The sequence below is a fragment of the Mauremys reevesii genome, unplaced genomic scaffold (assembly GCF_016161935.1).
Source record: "Mauremys reevesii isolate NIE-2019 unplaced genomic scaffold, ASM1616193v1 Contig97, whole genome shotgun sequence".
Lineage (NCBI taxonomy): Eukaryota > Metazoa > Chordata > Testudines > Geoemydidae > Mauremys > Mauremys reevesii.
Genome location: NW_024100914.1, coordinates 62380 through 70437, shown reverse-complemented (window position 1 = coordinate 70437; position 8058 = coordinate 62380). Strand labels below are relative to the sequence as shown.

Here is an 8058-nt window from a genome sequence, read left to right as displayed (position 1 = left end):
CTCTGCATTCACACTCTGCATCATTAACATACACCCTGCCCAGCATTCACACCCTGCATCATTAACACACACTGCTCTTCTCTGCATTCACACCGTGTGATTTAACACACACCCTGCTCTGCATTCACACCCTGCAATAACAGACTCCCTGCCCAGCTCCGCATTCACACCTTGTGTCATTAACACAGGCACAGCCCAGCTTTGCATTCACAGCCTGCATCAAGACACCCATCCTGCTCTGCTCTGCATTCACACCCTGCATCATTAACACACACCCTGCCTGTATTCACACCCTGCATCATTAACACACATCCTGCCTGTATTCACACCCTGCATCATTAACACACACCCTGCCTGTATTCACACCCTGCATCATTAACACACACCCTGCCTGTATTCACACCCTGCATCATTAACACACACCCTGCCTGTATTCACACCCTGCATCATTAACACACACACTGCTCTGCTCTTAATTCCCACCATGCGTCATTAACACACACCCTACTGTCCATTCACACTTTGTGTCATTAACACATGCCTGCTCTGCTCTGCCACTACCCTCAGGCCGACCTTTCAAATATCGGTACTAAGGATGGGTCCCATCTAACAGGCATGTCCCCTGGGTTTCCACGAGGACCCCGCAAAACCAGCTCCTTTGGGCTGAAAATGGGGCCCAGCCAGGAAAGCACAATTTGAACTGAGACAACCCTGTGAGCTGCGCCCCTGGGAGGGACCCGCCACACCAGAACATGCCTGACCGCCAAAGCCAGCGGGAGCCCACCGTGCTCACACATCATGCCACCCTCCCAGGGACCAGCGGGGCAACAAGAGCAATATGGAACAGTCAGTGCCAACTGCATCTGCACATCCCAGTTCTGCCCACCTAGGAGCCGCCCGCGCCGAGCCCAGGGCAAACTCTGGCTCACAGTTTATCAAGTCTCACAATGTGCTCCAACCCCAAGGACACAGCGTGTGTTCAGGCCTCTCCACACGACAGAACATCCACAGACCCTGCCACCCTGGCAGCGCAGCGTCCCTGTTCAGAGCTGGCCGGGCTGGGGGCACGGCGCAGGGCTGAGCACAACACGCCACACGCCTCGGCAGAGCTTGGTGCAGCTCTGCCTAGCCTGAGAGAGGCCCCCAGGTGACCTGCACGTCAGGCTGCCTGGGCACCCGCTCTCCAGAGGAGACTCCACTTCCACCCACGGCTGGAAGCCAACGAACCCGCCAGAGCCCCTGACACAAGATTGTCCGGCCAGGGCAGCCCTGGGGACTGTGGGCTGCTGAACCGCAACCCACTGATGTCAGGGGAGTTTTGCCACCGAGGCCCATGGGGCCGAGATGACACATTCCCAGAGTGCTGCTCTGGCCAGTCACCCTCTGGTAGCGGAGCCCCCTGGGGCTTATGCCCACAGAACAGCCTCCCAGCAAGGCCCCCCCCCAGTCCTGGCACTGGAGTGGGAGTTGGGGGTGTCTCAATTTTTTACCCTGGGTCTCTGCAGCATTCGAAGCCTGGGTTCCCTCAGGGCAGGGCAGAGGATTCGCAGCAAGCTCTGAGTGCTCCTCCCCTCTGCAGCAGCCGTGACCACTGGCCCAGGCCCAGGCAGCCACTAGCCCCTGGCACTCCCCGCCTGGAGACTGCAGGGAGTGATCTGGGGAGGCTGCTGCTGGCTAGGACGATGCTGAGAGCCCTGTGGGCACTGCAGCACACTGGGCCCAGGCCCTGCAAGGCGACGGCTCGGACAGATCCAGACCCCCCTCTGTGGCGGGCAGGCATCCAGCATCGCCATCTCTGCAGCATGGGCAGGGGCTGAACTCAGGCCCAGAGTTTCCATCACGCTCATGGATAAATATTAACTCAGGTGCCGAGGAGAGAACTCTTGTTCATGCAGCAACACCCCTCACCCATCCTCGACTGGGTCTGCAGACCCCCAGTGGCTGCTCCTGAGAACCTGAGCCAGGCAGCCACATGGGGGCTAGATAGGAGGGTCAATGAGAGCTGTGCTGCGGGCTGGAGGGGAGATGGGACTTTTGTCTCCTGGGGGAAGGAGCATCTCCCATGTGGCTGGACAAACCCCCCAGCCCAGGATTAGGGCTGTGGGGCCTGGCACACACTGCCGCACTCTGGATCCCCAGCTGGGGTAAAGGCCCCTGGCAGGAGGAGAGACGCCCGGGCCAGTCACCCCGGGGCCCGGATGTGGACAGCAACGGGAGGCTGCCTGCACAGCAGCCCAGCCTGTTCTCTGATCTGCCTGCCTAGCCGCAGAGCCCACCCACAGCAGAGACAAGCACAAGGGTGGCCCCACCTTTATGTCCGTGTCTGGGGTGACAAAGTCCTTCAAGCACTCGATGGGGCCCATCAGGAACGGGCAGCGGTTGGAGAAGACCTGCAGCGAGGAAAGAGCCAGCCCTTGAGATGGCAATGGACACAGATCGCCCCCCCCATTTACTCTGCAGTGACGCTTCTTGTACCTAAGCTAAAGATCCCTGTAGTGCCCCAAAATACTATGGGGTTTGCTCATCAAGTGGGCAATTGTAATGTGAATGTGTGATAGGGATGTGTTAAACTTGGGGAATATTGGTGGGGGGGGGGAGCAGCTGAAAGTTCGGCTCAATCCAGCCTATTGAGACCAGGAGCACATAAGGGTACCAGCTTGAAAGTGCTGCTTAACCCAGCCCATCGAGTACAGGAACACATGAGGGGATCAGCTGGAGAGTGCTGATTGACCTGGTCCTCTCAGACTTGCTCTGCTAGTGTGTGCGTGCACATGTTCATCTAGTTCTAGGGCTGGAGGAACCGAGGTCCTGCAGGAGAGTTCCATTGGGAGGGGACTTGCAGAAGGAAGGAGTAGAGATCCATATGAACACACAAGTGACTTTCACAGCACGTTAATTGAATTACAGAAGCCCCTCCCCCAGAAGAGTAACCCTCATAAATGAGCCACCCCCACAGTAACGGGCACTGCTGGGCACAGCCTGCAAAAAGCCCTTTTCCTTCCTCAGGAAAGTTGGATCCCAGATATGTTGGTTAATGCTGCTGGGAGAGATTGCTTTAGGTGAAAAACTGCTGTAATAATTGATTTTAGACTCTAAGAAGCATGTTGTGATTTTCATTTTATATGTAACCAGTTCTGTTTCCATGATCTTGACTCACTACCTCTTAAATCTTAATCTTTGGTAATGAATTTAAGATTATTCCACTATACATATGTCTCAGTGCTGCGAGGTTATAAAGATCTGATCCTGAGCTGTACCAATCAAGCTGTTTAGATTCTGTTCCCTGGTAATTTCTGTGAGTGTCCTGTGACAGTAACCTGATGCTACTGGGGGACACTTTCAGAGGGGCTTGGGGGCTGCAGTGCCACTACTGTTACCGTGCAAGGCGGAGCAAGGGCTGGCAGAGCCCTGTGGAGATTGGTAGGCTGGCTAACAGACCGGTGGTGTTATGCTTGACTAGATATCAGCTCCCTGAGAAAATCTTCCTCTCACCGATGGGTAACAAAGTGACTCAGAGCCTGGGCACCCCAAGAAAGCTGCACATATACCCCTGTAACCTGCTTTCCCTCCTCCAGGTGCCTCTTTATCTTAGCCAACCTTCAACGTAGGAGAAGTAGGAATCAGCTTAATCTGCAGCAAGGGAGATTCAGGTTAGATATTAGGAAAAACTCTCTCACTATAAAGATAGTTAAGTTCTGGAACAGGCTTCAAAGGGAGGTTGAGGAATCTCATCCTTGGAGACTTTAAAGAATCCATTGGACAAAGAGCTGTCAGGGACGGTCTAAGTATAGTGCTGGATGGGATGATAGTTCTAGGACCCTTCCAGCCCTACATTTCTAGGCCTCTCTGCATTGTGGAGTTGAACTGGTGAGCCCCTCAGTGAACTGCCCCATCATCCTTCACCTGCTCTAGTCCAATGTGAATTATTAACAAAATGAGCTGGTCCACGATATGGAAACACCACAAGACCAGTGAGCACAGCAGGACATACCCTGTCAGAGATACCCAATGACAGTCGTTCCCTTGTAGTGCAGTGGGGGAAGCTAGGGAATCCAATGGTTCCTCTCCGCTAAAGTCTTGCAGTTCACAAACAGGGACTTGGCTTAGAAAAGCAGAGATGCCTTCCTCACACACTATTACAGGCACCGAGCCTAAGGCTGTAAGTAAACAGACGCTGTTCACAGATAGCCTTCTGACCCAGAAACAGGCTAGACAGGAGGGAGGATAACTCGCCAGAACACAGTCCATCCCACTTACAACCCAGAATTCATCAGCAACACCGAATGCCCAGAAAAACAAAGATGAGAATATGATTAAGAACCAGACCCCAGGTCACTAACTACAGGGATTAGATCTAGCTTTGTGGGGACTGCAGAAGAGTGGTAAGAGACCCTAGAGAGGTGCTGAGCTGAGGTCTTTGTCCAGCTCCATGGAGAAAGGGTAAGGGAGGAAGCCCCCGCATCGTGGTTACAGTGGACATTGAGGAAGCCCCAAGTTCTCTGAAAAACAAAATCAGGCCTCTGAGCAATTGAAACAGATACTTCAAACAGTTTAGTAGGAAATATGTACACAGTATATACAAAATCTGCAGCTGGGTTATTTACAGACGACCTTGTTTGTGAGATACATGGCCAGCACCTGAAAAAGAAATGTGAAGAGTCATCAGTATTTGTCCAGTGCCCCTTAATACACATAAACAGAGTGCAGAATACTAGGGAATAACTATACGAGAACATGGACTGGGAATAAGCTGCTGGATACGGTACAGAAAACAATCACCAAAACAGGAAACACTACAAGATTAGGGGAACCCATATTACTTAATAGAGTCACTTTTGAATTAGCAGAATGTGTCAATTCAACAGGGGTCTCTATTGGTTTCCTTCCAATATTCAACTGTTACAGGAACATTGTCTCCCCATTGAGAACTATAAGCAATAACACCCCAGACTCCCTCTGCCTTTCGCCCTCCTCTGCAAACTGCTGCCTGGTGAATCCTCACAAGCCCTGCACCCAAGGGGACAGTAAACTGGAGAACGAGGTGGTGATGGAGACTAGAAACCTGACCATTCAGTGACCTTTTGATAGGAGGTGAAGGATCATAGTAGCTAACTTTGGAGGATGAGTTATATCTGCTGAGCCCCTTCTTTGAAGGGCAGAGCATCCTTATCTCCCAATAACATCAGTGGGAGTTTGAGAACACTCGGCAACTCATAGGCTTGGGCAAGACAAATACAAAGGCCTTGGGTGACTAAAGTTAAGCACTAAAATCTGCAGGTAGAAGCCTAAATACTCATTATAGCCACCTGCAGAGGTGCTGATTAGAGCACTTAAATCTCTATCAGCTTTATGGTGTTTCAAATAGATATTTGAAAAACAAGGGGACTGATGTTTAAAGGCATATTTGGCCTTTGGTTGCCATCAGACAACTTTATGCTAGGTGAGTGGGTTTTCCAAACCCGGATACCTGAACTCAGACTCCTAACAACCACGGGTAGATGCACCAATAGGGGTGGGGTTAGTTGTAAAGTCACCCTTTTGCTGCCCTATGTTGCAGTGGAGCAGGGCAAAGTAGCCATAAAGCTGCCCTAAGAGGCAGCTAGGAATTCCCCAGCATGTGCAAATCCCTAACACCCAGAGAACCAGCATAGAGAGTGTACAGTCAGTGTAGCTGGCTGTATGTCACCAACTCCTAGCTTCCCACCCAAGTATATGGGGGGTGAGCTGGGAACAGAAGCTGGCACACACAGTGTGCGTTGTGCTACAGCTATCTCCAGTGCAGCAATGGCTGTTACAAGACAACATAATTTAGAACAACCCAGAGCCTAGAGCTCAGCTGTATTTGTGGATCTGGGCCAGTACTTGGCTGTTACTATAGTAATGACCCCTGAGCAAGCAGTATAATGTACATGCTTCTCACCGAGCTTGTCCAGAGGCTGCATGTCCATCAGAATGACTAGATGTCCTGATGTGTAATAAAAATGCTTGAGTAATAAAAATCAACCCAGGCTACTTTACAGGGCCTGATCCTTCTCTCACTTACAGCATCTGAGCAGTAGGACAACGGCGAATACTGCCTGGTAGTATAGTTGCCTCTGTCGTGTTCCAATTTTGGGTAGCGGGAGCGAGGAGTATAAGGGCCCTACTGTCAATCAAAACTTAACCCCATCCCTTGACCCAATAAGCCCTGCCCACCGGTTATCAGAAGCCCCACCCCATGGGGGTATTACTTCTGGGGGCAAGGCAGACACATGACCGGAAGCAAGGTGTGTCATGTGACCCCTCTAAGAACTCCTTCCACTATACCAATCAGGATAGGTTTTGCCCCGACAGGAACGCCCTGAGAGAAGATTTAACCAGCCAGGGGGAGTTCCGGGGTTTGTGTGACCCCTCTAAGAACTCCTCTCACTGCCTTCTACCAATCGGGAGGGGCTTCAGCCACTAGAGACCACCCTGAGAGGAGATTAGACCAATTGAGGGGAATTCTGGGGCTGGGTGACCATCCAGAAGTGGTTCGTGTGACCCCTCTAGGAACTCCTCCCACCACCCTCTACCAGTCGCGATGGGTTTCGGCTGCAGAGGACTGCCCCGAAAGGAGATTTGACCAAAACAGAGCAGGTTCTGGGATGGGGTGACCACCCAGAAGAGGGTTGTGTGACCCCTCTAAGAACTCCTCCCAATGCCCTCTGCTAATCAGAGTGCAGCACCATCACCCCACAAGTCCCAAAGCTGGACAGAGGAGGCAATCTCTTACCATGAAGACATGTTTCAGAAATTGTGGAAAGGCTGAGAGGAAACGTGGACTCCTTTACCACCCCGCTGAGAACTTCAGACTTTGTTTTAGCCCTGCGGACCTTTGGACTTGTGTGGAGAAAGTGCTACAGCAGCAACAGTTCTGAAGAGGATGAGGGAACAGCCGAGGGGATTCCTTTGGCCCAGCCATTGATGGATACACCAGAACCTGAACCCAAAGCCCAACCATTCATGAGACACACCAATGAGCATGGTGGCCTCTCGTTGTCCACCACCCTGGAGGAGGAAGACGATCATTGCTTGGGGGAGTTACCGGCAGACAAGCTGAACGGAAAAGACGTCGCTCAGGTAAATGAATGATTAAGAAGTGACAGTTGATGATGAGGTGTAATGAGGTTAGGAACCTGGGGTTGTGTAAATCTAAAAAACAAGCAGTGAGAACTTACACTTGTTTCTTGTCTGAGACAGCTCGATGATGTCTTTGTAGAGGCCCTGGAGGCCCTGGACAACGTTGCATCAAGCAGCAAAGATGAACCGGGCCTGCCTTATTTTTGCTGGACACCGCTAAAAATTGTTGAAGAGGACTTCAAGGATGAAGGTTATAAGGAGTTTAGGAGAAGGTTTGGCATGGAACTTGCTGAGCCAGTGCCACATTGTGAGCGTAAAAATTTATGTGGACTATTGTATGCATTGCTATTTATGCTGTTCTTAATAACTGTCTTAGGGTATGTCCATACTACCCGCCGGATTTGGTGAGTAGCAATCGACTTCTCGGAGTTCGATATATCGCGTCTCATCTAGACGTGATATATCGAACTCCGAACGCACTCCCGTCGACTCCGGAACTCCACCACCATGAACAGCGGTGGCGGAGTCGACAGGGAAGCCGCGGACTTTGATCCCGCGCCGTCAGGACGGGTAAGTAGTTTGAACTAAGGTTGTTTGACTTCAGCTACGCGAATAGTTGCGTACCTTAGTTCAACCCCTAACCCCCTAGTGTAGACCAGGCCTTAGGGAAAAGCTTTTTGATGATTGTGAGGGCTATGTCATAGATGCCCCAGCCCAATGGCACCATGACTGTGTGATTTGGACTTCAACTTTATATGTAAATTTGTACATTTAAATATGTAAATTAAAAACATCTATTGAAAAGGGCTTTGTGACTATATGCATTTCTGTTAGAAGGTCTCTGGCCCTTAAGTGAGCTAAAAGTTTTAATGGAGCCTCTTGGTTTGTTTTCAAGAAGCTGTATGTCTTTTAAATTAAAAAAAATGGTTTGTGAGAATCTAACTTTTGTGTTTTTGT

General features: G+C 50.9%; 1 long non-coding RNA gene across 1 annotated transcript; it reads right to left on the bottom strand.

Moving 5' to 3' along the window:
- Positions 1 to 4528: 4528 nt before the first annotated feature.
- On the bottom strand, positions 4529 to 6566 carry LOC120395135. The gene is made up of 2 exons (XR_005592482.1): positions 6044 to 6566; positions 4529 to 4638 (listed from the first exon to the last, which is right to left on the bottom strand). It is a non-coding gene; the product is annotated as an uncharacterized LOC120395135 (long non-coding RNA).
- Between the last annotated feature and the right edge of the window lie 1492 nt (positions 6567 to 8058).